The 19,899-nt window shown below is 31.1% G+C and overlaps 1 protein-coding gene across 1 annotated transcript in view; it reads left to right on the forward strand.

Moving 5' to 3' along the window:
- The window catches only part of LOC107440842 (uncharacterized), a 69,896-nt gene that overhangs the window by 20,168 nt on the left and 29,829 nt on the right, over positions 1 to 19,899 (forward strand). The gene's annotated exons all lie outside the window — the stretch shown is intronic.

A 19,899-nucleotide genomic window follows, 5' to 3' on the forward strand; every position in this document is an offset into this window, starting at 1 on the left:
GAGAACATAGAGGACTTTGTGACCCGATATATTTAGCATGCATCAGTCACCATTTACTACATGGGGAATCTTCGGCCGGCTGGATTTGAACTCCCGTTCTCACGAACGTGAACCCGACGCCCTGCCAACCAGGCTATTCCGACCAATTTTCGTTTTGAAAAAATTATTCAAAAAATACCATTTCCCTGAGCATAGACTAATTTTTGATAGCTAATTAGGATACTGGTCCAAAGGTTAATTAACAGTTGCCACTGAGCCCTGGACGAAATATAACAAACGGCGATTAAAAATTTATCAGCCAGTTTCCACACAATCGCCATTTTTTTCGTTAGAAATGCACACCATGGATATGGATATTTTATTATTAAAGAAATACTAATATATTTAAAAAAATACTATATTTAATAGAAATACTAATGCATATAGAAGTATTATGAATATTTCATTATAATTTAAAAGTTATTTATTTCACTGTTGTTTCTGAAAATTTTTCTTCATTTTCGAAACGTTCTTTTGTATTGTTCACCATATTTTGAACAATGTTACAAAAGAAAAGCTTTACAACATTAACATCAACAGTTTTTTAACTGCTTAAAATTTTGATAAAGTTACCACTATTGAAAAAGCCGCTACTGGCCACTAGCCATTAACAAAGTTTTTCATTTTACCCTACACCCATATGCCATAACTTTTACGTAAATTAAAGTTTACTATTTATTTTTTAGAAGATTTATAGCATTTCATAGAATGATAGTGAACAAAGGGAGAATCGAAACCGGACTCGATGGTGGCTCCCTCTCTTGTGCTTCCATCTTTACAAAAATAAACAATAAAAGAGGAAGTAACCTCAGGAGGGATGGGTAGACCAGGAGGTCACTTTACCGCCCTCTTTAAAATCTTGATGAATCAATCTGTAGTAAACTATGTTTCAATTTTCCATGAATATTTCTGTGAGTCTAGCTCTTGTTCTTTTAAATAATATGCCTAAGTAAGCCCTTAAAATAAACATTGATAAAAAATCATTGACATTATTTTATAATAGAATCTGATCTAATTCTATTATAAAATAATTCGAATTTCAAAGAAGAATTTATTTATTTATTTAATTTTTTTTTTGCAGATGTGTTTCCGGAAACATTTGCGGTATACAAATTAATAACTAAAGAAATTAATGTATAAATAATTAAAGGATTTAACACTTCTTCCTTTCTGATCAATGCAATAATAGCTATTTTATTATATTAAGCTTATTATCTATTTAAGCTTAGCTTCATACTCTATTTGAGTTTCTGTTTTTATATTTTGTAATGCGGCAGTCTTATTACGAAAATATTTCAAATCATTCTTGAAAGATTGCGGTAAGTGTAGGTTCATTTCGCTTACTCGCTTTGTAGATTTCGTTATGTGTTTTGTTCTGTATTTTCTGGTTTTTGCTTGATATGTTTTATTTCGAATATATTTCTACTTAATGTGTTTCATTTTCATTTCAGTGTTTTGAGTGCTCCTCACACTGTAATTGATATAATTTGCTTTGCCTGTATTGATGCAATATTAGAAAGCACTTCTTTTTGCGGATGTAATCGTGTGAGCTGATGAAAAGATTGTATCTTTTCTTTATTTTGTTTTCCGGATTTTTAATATTTTTTTTTAGATAATTAAAAAATATTTTTGTTTAAAATACTTTTGAAAAATATTTTTAATAATTTTTCTTCTCTTGTCATTATTTTTTTATTATTTTCCATATTTTCTCAATATTTTAACTTTTCTATGTATATATACATATATATTTGTTATTTAGATGTTTTTACATTACTTTTAAACAGCGCCATACTTCAATGCAATGAGAGAAATTGCACTTCCTCAAATAACTCGTTGAATAGATATAGGGTTCATTAACGATCTTTATCTCTCTGGTGGTGGCATCAGCTCCTACGTGAGTGTGAGTTAGGAATATCAATTAGAACTTCCAAACACCATTTTAACTACGCCATTCTGAATGAGTTTTAGATTAGATTTCGTCAGATATGTATAGAGTGTGTTGTGTTTGGGTTTTTAATGCAGCATCTCTTTTCCTTTTCGTTATCTCAGTTTCTCTGCAGCCAAACCAAATTTGGTATTGTAATCTGTTTGATTTGAATTGGTAACCTAAAGAATTCTTTTGATAGCGATTTCAAATTAGGCTGTTATCTCAACATACAGATTCTTGGTAAAGATAATTGTTTTTTTTTCTTCCTTCAACATAACAGTGAACATAAAGTTTAATATCAGTTTGACTTTTCGTGATTAAGATTCATTCGGAAGATAAAAGAATATTGAGGCTGCGTTCTCATTAAGAGAGATGCGTTCAATGTTAAAAGGCCATTTTTCCTGACAGGTGATTGGTTGAAAGAGAACTTCAGATTAGATTCATCAGTTAGCATTTAAATATCTGTTTCAACTCAACTTCAAAAATGAGAAAAAATTCGCTTAATGATTATTGAGACTCTAATACATTCCAAATTTTTACTTGTTACCCATTGGAAAAATGGATATTGGTTTGGACTTGATGGCCTGCTCACACTTTTCAACTGTGTTCAAGAGTAATAGTAAACAGTGCGCATGCGTCGTCATTGCATACGTTGCTATGGCGACCGCTGCTGTTTTTTTCTTTTTCTTTTCACTAGCAGGCATTTTTAATGTATTTACATTATAATAATTTAAAGTACTAGTGGGCTGCGCCCCCTGCTCGCCAACCCCCGAAAATTGCTACGCAATCTTATATGGTTTGCTTCGCTAACCAATCTCGCTTCGCTCGCTACTGACTTAGGTACATTGCAAATGCACAAAACTCTAAGAATTCAAAACAATCATTCAAATCCATATAAAAACTTTTTTTGAAAAAAATTACATCTTTTTAGTAAATACTAAGTCATTAAAATAAATTTGAATTCAAATAAATGACATGTAATTCGTTAAACCTCTTAGAAATGTGCTATAGTATAAAATCTTAAAGCGTAACAGCACGACTGAGACTCATTTCTCAATGAATAACTAATAACAATAATAAAACAAATAAATTCGAGAAAAAAACGCTTTCGACAAAATACAAAAATAGAGATCTATCGACAAAGACTACTCACTTCTGCCTAGCTTAATAGTATGAGATCGCCGCAGCTGATACGGTGAATTTCGGAAGAGATCACATTTAGTGAGAATGCTCTCTCTGGTTATTTCAGTTTCCGTTTTTAAAAGTGCTATATGTTGAGCCACCTCAGCTAGATTTGGCATGTGACATCTTTAGCGGCACTCATTGGTCGATTTTCTAGCGTTACCATTCGGAGAGTTGTAATGAGGCTATTTTTTGTCGCCGTGTAAGAGAAATATATATATATATATATATATATATATATATATATATATATATATATATATATATATATATATATATATATATATATATATATATATATATATATATATATATATATAGATTTTTAGATTCTTTTTATTATTAACGTATAATTGATGGCGATTTCAATATAAATATGAATGCTGAAGAAGGGAGAGTATTTTGTGACGTCTTGAAACACGTACATAGGCAGGATTTGAAAACCAATCTGACGACAAACATGAATGGAGACACGTTTTTACAACCCATTATTTGAAATGTTTAACGGAGTCCATCCAGAAAGAAAAAGGATTTGACCTATGGGTGACCAGTGATCGTAATAAGGCAATCACAACTTTCATTTAATATTTAAAAATAATACAGTCAAGAACGTGCAGGTCCAGGTATGTGGTACGTATAGCGAAATTTGCGACAGCGTTTAATAGTCAAGTGAAATCTCATAGTATTTCAGTATTTTAAATTTTTTTTAAAGTTTAAATATCTTTTTTCCAGTGTGTATAGGTTCGCAGTGGACAGATCGTAAAGTCACGGTTCCCAGTAGAACACCGAAGTCAAGCATCACTGGTTGCGGTTCGTAAGCGGGTGGGTAACCACTTTGATCAGCCTGCGTAGGGACCGAGGGTGCGTGGTATGGGTCCTCGTTAAACTATTCTACCCTAAAGTGCTCGACTTCGCGCGCAGGTCATCGGGCTACCAAAGTAGGGGAGTCATCCCCTCTGCTGAGGAGCAAAATTGCGATAGTATGCCTTCGGATAATCCTCAGGGATTATTTCCAGACCGTCGCCAATAGCCTATTCTGAAGCTCTAGTGCGACGTAAATAAAGTACTCACTCAGGGGCCCCCATCAGGGGGGAAGGTGGGCGTACCATGCGCCTACTTAAAGCTTGGGGGGGGGGGAATTTTTACACTAAATAAAACGAATAGTTTGGGGGGGGGGAATTTATACCAGATAATTTTTTTTAAGTACATAAATAAACAAGCTAACATGGAAGGGGGAAGTTAGTAAATTTTTTTTGGGGGGGGAGGGGTGAAAGCGCCCAAGAGATTGGAGGGATGGGGCCACTGTACCCACTTATTCAATGTATATGGAAAATGTATAATAAAAACATATGAATGTACTTGAAGGAATGCTGCTATTCCTAGATAATTATCATTTCTAAATCTTCCTCATTTGAAAGACAAACTTAACGGTAAAAGGAAATATAAATATCAAGAAAGAACTAATTTAAAACAAACAAACTAAATATTTGAAGGAAAAAAAAACCTTTGCATTGACAAAATGTCGAGCAGGTGTGTGTTAGTTATTAAAATAATGCCACTCTTGCTAATGCTTACACACTTAAATTTCATTTAAGCACAGCAATTTTTTAACTAAAATTTTTTTACTTACTTTTAATAAAACTTTTTTTTAAATAAAAGTAAGTATGAATAGAGAAATGAAAAAATGAACTAACGTTACTTCATATATTTTTAGTTATAATCAAAATATGAGAGAGTCCTTTGTCAGTATTTTAGAGAATTTGTAGTTAATTAACTTGTCTGGACATGCTGGCCCAGACACACGTAAGAGAAAATAGAACTTCATAATCATTAGAATTCTTACATGTTCTGGATATGTCGGGGTATGTAAAAATTCTGATCGATTTGATTTCCTTAACTTCTATTTCAACTCGATTTCCACTCATTGTTATTGATATCGGGAACTGATTCGTCGGCGATATTCAATTTCAATTTATTCACTTCGTTTATGACCATTCGTTTTCAGAATTATACATTGTGTTCTTATTCGTTTGGAGAATAGTGTTTTTAATCGTTTAGAAAATTCTAATTCAGAATGATGTGAAGACAGAATTCTAACTCTGAATTTTTTTGAATATTGAATATTTTTTAAAACAATGCTAAATTTCTCATGAATAATTTTTCTTCAGAAATGTATTACTAATACAATATCTAAAAAAAGTATTAAAACTAATTATCAGATAGTAAAAATAAAATAAAAGAAATATATATCAGTTTTTAGACTTTAGAATGTTGAGAAATATGCCACCATTTCATAAAAAATCTATCGCGACTTAAATCAAAGAATGAATTAAAATATATGGATATTTTATAACTGATTCCTATGCTGAATTGTTAGGTTTATTAAGAAGAATTCAGGTTTATTATCAGGTCAAAAAGATGTGCATTAATAAATTTTGAGATACAGCTTTCCCATTTTAGAAAATTATGCATGCTTTAACTTTCATTCCAAATAAACCTGAATTTAAAAACCGCTCTTTTTTTAAAAAATAAATCGAAGTTTATAAACAGTTTTATACAGAAGTTTTATAATCAAATCATGAGCATTCTTCTTATATTATTATTTCGTAAAGAATCGGTGTACCATCCCCGGCGGCGACTCTCTCAGCTACAGATCGATGGGTACCATCTTGTCTGGGAAGTAAAAGCGGCGGCTGCGCAAGCCTGATCCCATTATCAGCATTATGCGTTGGTCTTGAAATTTTTGACCTTTGTCTCCATACGCCTGGCTATTGTGGTTGGGCTCTAGCTGACTGTTATTTACTGAGTATTTAAGTGAATGTTATGCTAAGTTAGAGATAGTGATTTGATGGAAAGTTGCTTTGGACATTAAGTGTCCACACTAAAAAGTTTTTTTTTTCTTTCAAAAACTGTATCAATTATTTAGTTGGCACCATAAATCCGATAATTATCGATCCGCCAATACTCTTTTTCGCGCTAATTTGTACTCTTTCCTTGTATAATTTACCCATTTTCATTTTTAAATATATGTATTAACAGCAATTCATCTACGTACCGAATTACGAGCCATATTAAGGGACATAATTAGGACATGATGTGTTTTCTCACATTTGCAACCTGTGTTATTGCAGCCCTTTAAATGGACATCGATTATCGAAGTCAATCAGATAAACTGACCAGGTTATAAAGCAGATAGTAGACCTAAAAGTTAAAAGAATGGTCGAAACACAAAAACATATCTGACATTTCAAAAGGCATTATTTTTTATTAGCCGTCTTTTTATGGTACCGATAACAATTTGATCAAAAGAAAAGAGGGCAGAAACATCTATCTCAAGAAAATAAAAAAATTTTATTTAGGAAAAAGTTTTTTTTTTTTTTTTTTTTTTTAAATTACGAATTTTACTTGACTTTATTTCGCGAAGGTCTTGATTTCAGAAGGGGAGAAACACATTATTTGCCTCTTCACTTAAATCCCTCCCCCCTGGTTGACACGGCACTGAAAAAAGACAACTCTTTAAGAAGAAAATAAAAATAAGTGATGTTCATTTTCACTTTATTCTATTGATACCAGAAATAAATATACTATTTGCTTTCCAATAGCCCTCTTTCATCACATCATCCTCATCATCATAGTTGACCAGCTCCAAATCTTTTTATTAATTGCAAGAAAATCAGACTCCACAGAGTCAGCCCATCTCCTTCCCCGCTTTCTTGTTCCAGTGGGTCTAAAGAGCAGTATCTTTTTTTCATAAATTAATTATTAATTGTAATTTATAATTGTAATTAGATAATTAATTAATAATAATGTTATAATTAATTAATAATTGTAATTAGAGTGCTAATCGGTGACGAAATTTTTCACATTGTTCCTCTTCTCGTAAAGCAGGTGGAATTAATTTTTTTTCTCTTAAATTTCTTGAAAATTCCATCTGATAATTGACTCATTGGTTTTCTTGTCTTCTGAGTTGAGATATACGGAGGCATACTTTATTCAAAAAGCTGTTCATTGTCGCTGACTGATATGAAAGAATTTGTTTAATCTCTTATTCCACTCTTAGACATTATAGACATTCTTTTAATATTTTGAATCAACACTTTTCGTCGCGTCATGCTGTGTTATTTAGTAAATGTAGAAATAAAATTTAGTTTAAAATAAACCTAATTAATTTCTTCCTCTTTTTTGTTTTTCCATGTGTTTTATCTCAGTTTCCATTTGGCTGATTCGGGGACACGATATAACTTCCTTTTGGAATCTATTTTTTGCCAATTTTATCTCTTTTTCGTGACGTCATTCCAGTGTAGCTTGTCTCTGACAGTGCAAGTAGCAGTTAACTGTTATCTTTGCTTGCATTTGTGGACGGCGTTGATAAGCGCCCCCTATTGCAACCTACGTTTTCGCCAGCTGAAGATAAGAGATAGATTTTAGCGTTCTATCGTGTCACGAGAGAGAGTGGAATGGATTTGCGCATGCATCTATTCATTTTTAACCTTTTACGAGCCTGCTATTCTTAAGATGGACTTTGGCCAGTCAATTTCGAAGTTTTTTTTAAAAAAGTAGGGGGGGGGGAGTATAAAGCATTTAAAAACTGATTATAGCATTTTTGCGTTTTAATTTACTCGGTTATGTCGATTTTTATGCACTGAAAATGTAAATAATAAATTTATTGTAAATAAAAATTTTATTAGAAATTAAAAACTAATAAAAAAATTTGCAATATTAAAAACAAAATAAAAATTATATACTGTCCCTGACCAAATTATTAGACACACTATAAGATTCTACGTAAAATCTTAATTATCAAGAGAAACTGTACATCTTTATTGTTTTTATTGGACTAAAACCGGTTTGCACTTGTTTACATTAGTGTATCAATTGGTTAAATAAGACGATGTATAATATAAATTCGACGATTAGATAAATTAGACGATATATTATATAAATATAGAATATTTATTATACCAAGTATTATATTAGTATATTATAATAGTTAGATCAAATTAAGAGACGCTCTGTAGTTTTTTAATAATTACTTGTTCGCACGATAATTAATTCTTAGTAACTAATAAAACAAGCGTAATATTTTCATTATTATATACCCGAAGATTATTTTTTTTAGTAATTATCTTTTAAGGGTTTTGTTTCCTAGTGATAATGTATCAAAAAATTTACTATTATATATAATTATTAAAATTAGGCACCTCAATTAATAAGTCATTGTTATCGAACAATGTGTAGCTATAAAAGTGTCCTTATATGCTTTCATTTATTTAACAGTAAAAGTTAAAATCTAAAACTAGAAAACAATGATGAAACGAGTCATTGAGAAATTTTTCTAACTTTAAATTTTTTTTTTTTTAATAGTATGAGAAATACCAAGAAAATGCATGAATACTACATTTTTGAATAGAAATAATTTGTTAGCTGTTTTAAGTTTCTCAGCTATTACCAGAAAACTGTCGAACATTCAACTAATTTCTTATAGAAAGTATAAACAAATTTTTTATTTTCTTTAGTTGTGATTTTCGCGATTTGTGTGCTGCGTGACGTCATGAAGTGGAAAATCGTAGCTTCAGCTTTGAGTAAGGAATGAACCAGTCCTTCTCTATCTTTTCTTTAGCCCTGATCTCTGATAGGCATCAAAAGTTCTACTTAATGACCAGAAAAAAAGACTTTTAATTGCAGTTCCCATTTTACAAATTCCTTTGGAGAAATCCAAGACCCACTCAGACTGTGATTATCTCCAAGTAATTGTGTTATCAGAATTTATACGTAATATCGGAACGACTAACCTGACCCGAAACCGATACTATAGACAGATATCACAGAGAATTTATTATAGAAGAAGGATGTATCAATTTTTTTTTCTTCCCCCTCCAGGAAACGATTCATCTCTTGTGGTTGAGCCGCGGGAATCCGATCAAAGATCGAGATTAGAATTGACGATCCGTCATTTTTTAAAAAAATGGATGGCTATTAAATATCTGCCTTCCAGATATCCCATTTTGTCCTCCGACTGTAAAAGGTTTTATGTGATAGAAGACACAAGCCGTGATTGAAGGATCTGTTCTTTTTAATGTGTCGCTGAATGGCAATTAAAAGTTTCATCATTTGCTGGAACTAAATAATGTTGACATCTATTGATTACAATTTTGTTCCAGAGAGATTGAAATCAAGAAAATTTATCAAAGATTTCATTTCGAGTTAAAGTTTAGGTAATCTTATATTACTTATTTTTCGACAACATTTGAAAATAATCGGTAATAGTTTACTATCTGGGCCACCTCCTATATCTAATTTACAGTCCGAAATCTTAATTATCAGGTGATTACTTATACAGCTTTATTGTTTTTACAAGACTGAAACCGGTTTAGGCTTGTTTACGATCGTGCAACAATCGGTTATATTAGACGATGTATAATATAAATTCAGCGATTGGACAAATTCGACGATATATTATGTAAATATAGAATATTTATTATATCAGGTATTATATTAGTATATTAGAATAATTAGACCCAATTATTAGACACACTGTAGTGCTTTATTAATTACATGTTTTGCACGAGTTTATAGGCTATGCTTTTATGTTTAAACATACATGTAATGGGTTTTTATTCAGGAGATTATTTATTCAGGTCACACCCGTTTATAGAGCGGACCCATTCATCCACAGATCGTAATTTTCACCTGAACCAGAGAACGATCTATCTCCGATTCTGTACCTCCAGAGTTATAATTTGTTATGGGAACATGGAGGACTTTGTGACCCATCCGATTTAACGCTCGCTAGTCACCATTTACTACACGGGGAGTCTTCGGCTGGCTGGATTCAAACTCCCGTTCTCACGAACGCGAGTCCAGCTCCCTACCATCCGGGCTATCGTGACCAAATTTTATTAATTCAAAATGTTATTTACAATGCTTAAATTTTATTAAAATCAATGTAACTAATAGCAGTAACGTAACCGTTAAGTAAATTAACAACCAATACCTTTTTCCTAGGGTTTTTTATTTTAAGTTTGACAAAAAAAATATATAATTACTTTCTCAATCTATTTTTAAAAAAAAAATAAATTAATCTTTAAAATTTTCTTTTTCTTTTTTTTAGTATTGTATTTGTTAGTTTTTTTTTATGTCAAAAAGTCATTCGCATTTCTTTTAACAATGCATTTTATTTGGAGATGAAATGGCAATGTAAGTTATGAAACGATTAAAATTCGCACTGTCATCAGCAAGATGAAAAGTGCTGGAATTTTAATTAACGATAAATGGCACTTTTTCATTTCACCGTCGCAAGTAAATTTGGTTATTTTATTTATCTATTTATATATATATTTTTAAATGACATCACCAAAAAATTAAGAAACAAAAGTTGAATTTGCATGCAGGTTATGACTTTTCACCGGCTACTTTATCGCTTACGCCGCCGAAATGGATAAGTCCAATAATTTTGCGATGAATTAGCCAATAAATCAATAGCGATAAATTAGCCGAAATCCGAAAAATTAGCCATCTCCGGTGACCAGCTGGTTTGCCTTTTTAAATAAGTATAATTTCAAGTCTTTCGAGATTTAAAATCGTACAGTCCAAAATCAAGAGAATATGTAAGTATAATGATAAACTCTTACTTGCAAGTGAGAATGGATTTTATTTTTATCTCTTACATGCTCGTATGGTATTGTGGTGAACTTGCAATTAAAATGTTTAGTACATTATATGCTAAGTTTTTAAAAGAAAATGTTAATTATCACAAGGTCACCTTTGATGGGTAATAAATCTAATTAGCAAATATTGTGAAAAATCAAACTACAAACTATTAATTAATTTCAATTAATTTCATTTATAATGTTTTTTTCCCACCAAAACGAAACGAACTTTGTTATAAATTTCAACAAGTTAAAAGAATGCACAAATCTAAAACAGTAAGCAATGCATTTTAAAGGATAAAATAATTCTTAAGAAATAATTTAGCTTAATGGCGCCGTTTAATAAACTAAAAACTAAAATAAACTAAAAGACAATCAAGGTGTCAAATAAACTAAAAGACAACATTACCGAGTAAATGAATATTTACGTTAAAAAGTTGAAACCATTCATTTGTCACGTTTTGGTAATTAAAATGGCAATTTTATTTAGTTTTTCTTAAAACCTATTTTTGCTATTAAAAACTTTTCTTTCCTTTATATTTGAGACTCAGGAGTTGCGACTTAACTGATAAAAGTCTTAAATGCGTGCACTCAAATATAGAATATTTTATATTTTATAACCGTCGTTGAACAGCCGACCCAAATTTTGGATTTAAGATCACTAGTGTTCAACTCCGTAGGCTTGTAATTTTTAACTCAATTCAGAAGACAAGGAAACTCTTAGATCAAGTATTGGGAGTAATTTGCCTTCGTGGAGGACTTTCTGATGGAACTAACTCCAATTTGGGTTACATGGAGAGGAAAACTGCGAAAACCTCCCTCGGTTGGATTGGCGGCAAGCGAGGTCTAACCCACCAACAGTGTATTGAGGGGTGGTCGTAATAATTTGGCCACTCAGTGTAGATGCACAATGTTATGGTAATAAGAAATAAAGTTACAGTTAACCAGTGATGAGTTTTGAAACGTCAGATTATATTAAGATAAAACATATAATTTATTTAATCTTTCGGTTGCCTTTATGAAATTATTTTAAGTAAAATGCCAAATAAAAGGCATTTTTAAAAGAAAATATAATATTTCTAATTTTGAACACATTATGGAAAGAACAAGCATTAATAAAATATTACATTTCCCATTACGCTTTTTAAATCAAAATAAAATAATTAATATCTTTAATAAAGAAATGTGTTCTCCTAATTACCATTTTCACCGTCTTCTCTATAGCACTTTTAAATTTTAAACCATAATTTGTCTTATGTTATTCATTTTCAATTTTATGTATAAACACCAAATCATAACTACGCTAGACAAGGACTGCAAAATTATTTGTCGGACAAAATTTAAGATTATTAATAATAAAACAATTAAAAATCTTCATATCTCTAATTAAATGTTAAAAAATAGGTTATGACGTTTATGGATTATAACTTTAACTTCAACTTTTATGTGTTATGACTTTCATAATTACCTTAGTAAACTTTACTTATGGAGTCGGCCGAAAGAATGTTGATTAATTAGGGTTCAAATACCAAAAAGAATTGGTAACCACTGGTAGGGGAGTGTCGGGTACCCCCGCCCACTGTCAATTTCATATGTATAGAATATTTTTTCAAGTCAATGGGCCATCGGACATTAATTGTTATATTAAAAAAAGATTATTTTCAAAGTTTCAAGTGTTTATGCTGCTGGTAACATGGTAAACAATAGTTTTGAAAATATGTTGAATACAGTAGTCAAATTTTTTAAATTTCTATTTTTTTAAGTTAAACTATTCTTTTTTTTGGTTTATTATTTCTGCATTATTTAATTAGATGATAAAACAATAGAAGCATACAAAAATATTGATTATTACTCAATATTATACAGAAATATAAGCAATACTCCTTAAGTGGGCGGGGCTACCCGACTCTCCCCCATATGGCATAAATTACTGCGCATAAGTAAAAAATAGAAAAAGTCAAAGAAATTAGAAAACTTTTTGTTAGTTTGAAATAATAATTATTATCAAAATTTATGTAAAGAAAAAGAAAAAGAGATGTGTGCTTTTCCTTGCATCATCAGGGAATGCGTTTCTTTATTATCAATGTTTCGCATCGGTGACGAAAGACCACTCTCTATGGGGGCTGGTAAAAAAGCATGCAAAAACAAGCGGCAGGTGCTGTTGAAAATATCACTCCTTATCTTTCTCTGTGTTTTGTTCCCATTTAACAGAGATCTCTAGAACAATTTTGAGCACTTTCTTTTGATAAAGAGAAGAAATTTCCTCCCCCCTACCTTTTGCACTTTTAAAAGTTTTTTTCTTGGCCAAAGGTTTTTTTTCTTCTCTGTTCTTTCTGATGCAAATCTTTGTGGAGCATCTTTGATCTTTTTCTGATTTGATGCATAAAGAAGAAGAGGAATCATTTTTAAATGAAGAATCACCACCTCCCTCAAACGACGGTTTAGAAATAGTGGAGAAACGAAATAAATTATTTTATATCAATTAGTATTATTTCTTTGCTACGTTTTTACTGACTCGTTTTCGTGTACTGTGAGGCTTGAATGTTGCAGCCGTAACTTCAACCATTTTCCGACTAGCTACAGTTCTCAGAGACTTATCAAGTCCCGCAATGGACTGATCATTAAGACACGGTTCCCAGCAGATCACCGAAGTCAAGCATCACTAACTGCGGTCAGTGTGCGGGTGGGTGACAACTTGGATCAGTCTGCGTAGGGACAGAGGGAGTGTGGTATCGGTCCTCGTCAAACTGTTCTACCGTAGAGTGCTCGACTTCGCGTGCAGATCGTCGGGTTACCGAAGCGGGGGTGCCATCTCCTCTGCAGGGGATCAAAATTGTGATGGCATGTCTTCGGATCATCCTCAGGGATGTTTCCCAGACCGTCGCCAATAGCCCATTGTGCAGCTCTAGTGTGACGTAAATGAACTACAACTACAACAGAGACTTATCAATCATAGGGACTATGAAGCCAAGTTTGCCAACATATCGAAACAACACAACATTCTGGTTGTCAGCCGCTATCGATAATATATAGAGATGCGTCAAGTACGATAATATAGTGTTCATCATTGATAACTATATCAAATACGTTAATAACGCGATTATTTTTGTTAACCGTTATTATCGAATACGGTGACTTCTCGATCAGTTTTGTTAACTATAATTATCAAATTCGTTAATGTCCCGATCAGTATCAAATAACATAGCATATCAAATATTCGAATATTTCGTAACGAAAATTATTGAAGACGATATTGTCATGAATGTTGATGAATTTTACTTGAGTAACGAAAATATTGATAAATTTAAAATTAATATAAATTAGTTAAATGGGAAAAATATTTTTTTAAATATCATTATTTTTTGACAATTCATCGAAGTATTAACGATTATACGGACAATTGTTAATGTTGGCAACTAGTCGGAAAAGCAGTAGCTAAATCATGGCTCTTTATAACCGATGAGTACTATTTATAACGTGCTAATATTTGAGAATATGGAATTGGGTCTCCAATGTATGTAGTAGGCCTAGATATTAGCACTCTGAATTTCTACTAGATCTCTGCACAAGTTGATAAGACAATTTTTTTAAAATTATTATTTCTTGACTCTTCAAGAAAAATTTATTGCATTTTTGTCAACAAAATAAATTTTCTTATAGATATTTTTATTAAAACGTTGATAACATTCTGTCGATAAATGCTTTCTACACACTCTTTTTTTCTTGTTCGAATTTCAGATATTTTTTTCAATTATTAAAAAAGTGCACATAACATTTTTCAGATTTCTCTTTTCAGCTTTTTTTTTTCTTTTACCAAACTCATCCCTGCGGTATGAATCAATTATAGAGTTCTGTAAAAATTAAGCATTTTTTAAAAACTCAAGGAATTTCGCCAAAATGAGGAGATGGCGAAGAGGTTGAAACTAGTTACAAGACTTAATCAATGTGTGCTGAAAGTTTTTAAATTGAGATTTCGTGTACGCAGAAGGTTTTTTCATTTTATCTGAATCTGTTAACTTAGTTTTTCAGATACTTAGTTTTATTATTACAGTCAAACCCCGTTATAGAGACTAAAATTTTGGTTCACTATAACCGGGACTTCACTACATCCTTTCCGCAATTAATTTTAACTATTGGTTCCAAACTCCCCCCCCCCCTTTATTATAACATTATTTAAATAAATGACCCATAAAATGAAATACAAAAATGACTGAAAAATAATACGTAGTAACAAAAAGTGTGTTAACTTTTATTTCTTTATTACTCTTCGTCTTGCGTACAAAAAAAAAAAAAAAAAGAAAAGTAATCTTTAGCTGATGAGCAATCCTCCACATTAAATATGGAAACATTTCCCGACTCTTCGATAAGTTACTGAATTTATGTTACTCCGGTTTTTAAACCTATTTAACCATTCATTTGATAATGCTATTCCCTATTCAATAATGAAGCAAACAAGAAAAAATGCTTATTACTGCATTCCTTGTTACAGAAGGTTTTAAGAGTTCGTATATGTATTGATTTTGGAGCAGAAATTTCAAAATTATTACAAAAAAATGAAGAAAATAAAGCAGTCGAGGACAGAAAAAATTCATAATATCCAACTTCCACTCTTTTTTGGTTCACTATAACCACAAAAAATAACATTATACGTGAGCAGCGAGGCATTATTTTGTTCACCATATCCGGGAGTTCACTATAAACCATGTTCACTATAGTGGGGTTTGACTGTATTTTACGAACGTATTCGAAATCTCAAGTCGAATTTTAAACCCATTGAGAGTGGGATATGATAAGCGAAATGCCTCCTCCATTGTTTTCTTGTAATTAATATTCTCTTAAGACATTTTCTGCCAACAGCTTATCATGGTATCCTTCTTTGAGGCTGATAAATTTCTTTCTCTTATCAACTAGCATATACAACACACATTCTGAATTATTATTTTTTTTATAGTCTTATCTTCTTCTTTTTCTGCCGATATCAAACTATGACGATGTGCTATTTACCATTCGTCTGTTATCTGCGGTTGTATTCTACGTGTGACCCAACTGCAAGTAAGATAGTTACGGTCAGATGCAATTCTTTGAATCCATTTTACATCGCCCAGATAGTTCTTTTTTTTTTTTTTTTCATTATTGCGCTTGGAATGTGAGCACACATAGAGATAGTATCTGTAATTATAGATTGTAATACGTATATTTGGAGGATATATAAATCGGTTAAGATAAAGATTCTCTCCAGAAATCAATAGCTACCGCTTTTACTTTTCTTGCTTTCAAAACTATCTCTTGAAACGTTGTTAGAGGTGGAATTAAATAAATGAAAAAAGTTCGCGCTCAAAAATTACGAAAAAATGCACTAGGGGTAATAAAAAAAAAGTTCCTTTAAAAGTGCCTGACTGAAACTGAATTCGTTAAATTGATAGTTACGAATTGAATCCATTTTACATCGCCCAGATAACTTTTTTTATTGCACTTGGAATGTGAGCGCACATATTATTTGATGAAGCAGGAATATTATAGATAGTATCTGTAAATGTAGATTTTAATATGTATATTTGGAGGATACATAATCGGTTAAGATAAACTCCAGACTCCAGAAATCAATCGCTCTTGGTTTTATTTTTCCTGCTTTCAAAACTATCTCTTAAAACGTTGTTAGAGGTAAAAAATAAAATAATAAGATCGTATTCAAAAATCACGAAAAAAATGCACCAGGGGAATTAAAAAAAAAGTCCCCTTAAAAGTGCCTGACTAAAACTGAATGCATTAAATTGATGGTATCTATCAATTTAACGAATAAATTGATCCGAGTGAATGACACAGTAATTAAATCTTTATTCGAATGTAACTACGTTTTTTTTTTTTAAATTGATTCGCATTCATTTGAAGCTTACGTAAAGGAATTTTCCGGTACTTATCGGTTATCGGGAGCATAAAGCCAAGCTCGCCAATACGTAAGAACGACGCCAGATTCTGGCTTAGACAGGTCAACGGGTATCAATAACAAATGCATAGCTTATTACTTGATTAAAAACTTCATTCGTTTTTCGCTACCCAAATAAAATATATTAACACTCGCTATAATATCGTAATACAAGCGTCTTGAAAATGAGCGCTTGTTTTTGAGTGCTCGAAATTGTCGATTGTTATTTCCCATTTGAATATTTTTAAGGCGAATGAAGTTTTTAATCAAGCTATATATTAACCGTTTCAGTTTCTTCGGATTAATTTAGGTATAGTTTCGTCGATAATATTGAGATAATTATTGATAACTATAATTATTGAATGCGCTAAACAAGTCGCTAAACTGTTCTATTTACCGTAGAACAGTTTAGCGAGAACTTATTCTACTCACCCTTTGTCCCTTCTGCCGGCTGATCTAAGTGGTCACCCTTCCGCTCACTGACCGTTGCTAGTTATGTACTAGGAAACGTGTCTTACAAGCAATTCACTGTGGGTGAATACACAGTCCACTAGTTTAATGATGTCTATCATTCGACTTAAATAGTAATTATTGAATTTTCTTTTATTCTAAAAGGAAGGTAACACCCAACTATTTCCGTAAATTAACGCTGGTCATAATTTTGCATTGAAATTGTAGTACAATTTCCGAAAACCTCGCAAAAGATCTTTTTAAATTAAGAAATTTCCCTGTGAAATTTTAAGGAGTATAAATGTTTTTCTCCAGGCAAGTTGAATAGTAATTTTTGTTACTCTACTGTATCTTTTAAAATTTGAGAAGAGTAATTTATTTAAATGAATCTTAATTAATAACCAAATATTTTCTGTTATAAAAATCAATATTTTACATCACTGATAAGAAAAGTGCTAATCAGCCGTCGCGTCGCTCAAATTATCTCCACATATTACCCTGTTATCAGTCGCCATTAATTAAAGCCTAATGCGGGATTTCATTTCCTAAAACGATCGGCCAGGCGAAAAGCTAAAGTGCGGGGAGAAGGAGATAAACTACTAAACTCGTACGCGTGCTTCACTATCTCCAACTAGGGTGCCTAATTAACGCACACTCAGATGACGTCACGTGTTATCTCATTGGTCAGATGTAAGCGTTCATAAAACTTTTTTAAGAAAGTTGAAACGATATCATTTAGAAAATATAAGTCTTACGATTTCTATCTATTTATGAACTTGTAATTGATATTTCTTTTTGTTATTCTGACATATATTTCATTTATATATGTTCGGATGATTTGAATATTATTCTGTTTTCATTATTTCAGTTTTTGCGACACGGCTTCAACTCTTTTTCAAATCTAGATAATTTAATTTTAAATATAGTTTTATGTAAATAACATTAATAAAATATGGAGTTTTTAGTATGCTATTTGTTAATTCTTTAGCAGTGCTTATTAATGCTAAGTCATATTTTCCTTGTCTTTACAGTTTTGTTCTAGTATTACCAATTTAATTTTGGAAAATCTATATGCTTTATACAGATATTTATTGCATAAGAATATCATGCGAGTTCTAGATTGCACCCTTTTAATTCTTGGTATTCGGCGATAATTCGCACGATTCCAAAGCGATTTAAACGAACGATCTATTTGATATAATGTAAACGAACTATCTTGGAACATAGACACGCGTTAATGAATGAAGACAATTATATGCATTAGTTTCAAAGTTTCTTTAAAAGAAAAATATCACGATTTATAATGTATTATATCACATTACATTTTACAAAATAACGAATCATGTTTTAAAATATAAAATATCACGGTTTTTAATGTAATTGTCATTTTATATTATAACATAATGCGTTTTATTAAATAATATAACTCGTTTTTAAAATAAAAATATCATGTTTTATAAAGTATTTCACATTTTTAGAGTAAAATATTAATTATATAGTAAAAAATAAATAAATTAATACAGTCTCTTTCCGAACGTTTGGCATTTTTTAATGTTAAATTATTTAGTAATTTTAATTGCATGTATATATATTCTCTTCCTGTCCCCCTTTTTTATCAGGAGTAAATGAACTTGCTAGGAGTAAATGAACTTTTATCAGGAGTAAATGAACTAAATATTACTTATAATTTTGGCAATATTTGATCCCCGTCCTCATGTGAGCAAAAATGAGGACAACACAAAATCTCTCCTTCGCTTACGTAAGATATTCGTAACCTTCTGTAATGTATTCTGCTTTCATATTGAATTATAGTAATCAATTTATATAAATCATTTTGAATTAAATTCAAATAAAATATGTAACTTAGCGTAAGACAAAATTTGGGATTTAATTTATTCTACAAAATTTTGAAATTCCTTGAAAAAATTTTTTAAAAATAATTATTAAAAAAAGTAGTAATTTCCTAAATTATTATTATTTCTTTGCAATTAAGAAAATTGAAAGTAGGAGAATTTTATGATTTTTAACGTCAGCATTGTTCACACCACTCCTCCCCCTTTTCAGCGAAAATACGTAAATCACGACCCTTCTCCCCTTTAGCTGGCTACGTAATATTTATACGTCTCTTTACGAATTTAAATTGTTATGCTTTTTTTTCACCATAAGTGAATATGATCCCAAAGTGCGAACAATCATCGCTTTCTTAATTTCCATTTTAATGAATTTTCAGTCCCTACATTCAGTTTACACGAATGTAAACAAGTGCAAACCGGTTTCAGCCGTGTAATCAACAATAAAGCCGTATTGTATCACCTGAAAATTAAGATTTTACATAGATTCTCATAGTGCGTCTATTAATTTGGACCAGGGACTGTATTGACCACATCCAATGAGTGATTTTTATGCAATGCTTAGAAATTTATTCATGTTTGCAAAGATGTAAAGATAATTAAAAAAAAAAAAAAAAAACTGTAAGCATTAAGGCTGTAAAGGAATTCGGGGAGTCCTAAACTGGTTAGAACTAACCTAAAGTAGGTCTGTGAACTCGCAAGCATAATTTTCTTCAAAAATACAAGAGAGAAAAAATTTAGTTAAAATAAATCTTATCACTAGTAACATATTTTGGTTAAAAATCTCTTTCATTTTACTTCATTATCATTCCAGTTCATCTTACTCTAAAACAATGCATTTATAAGGTCGGGATATACTTTTTTTTCTCTCTTTAAATT

Source organism: Parasteatoda tepidariorum, chromosome 4, assembly GCF_982258835.1.
Source record: "Parasteatoda tepidariorum strain Cologne lab strain chromosome 4, Ptep-v5.0, whole genome shotgun sequence".
Lineage (NCBI taxonomy): Eukaryota > Metazoa > Arthropoda > Arachnida > Araneae > Theridiidae > Parasteatoda > Parasteatoda tepidariorum.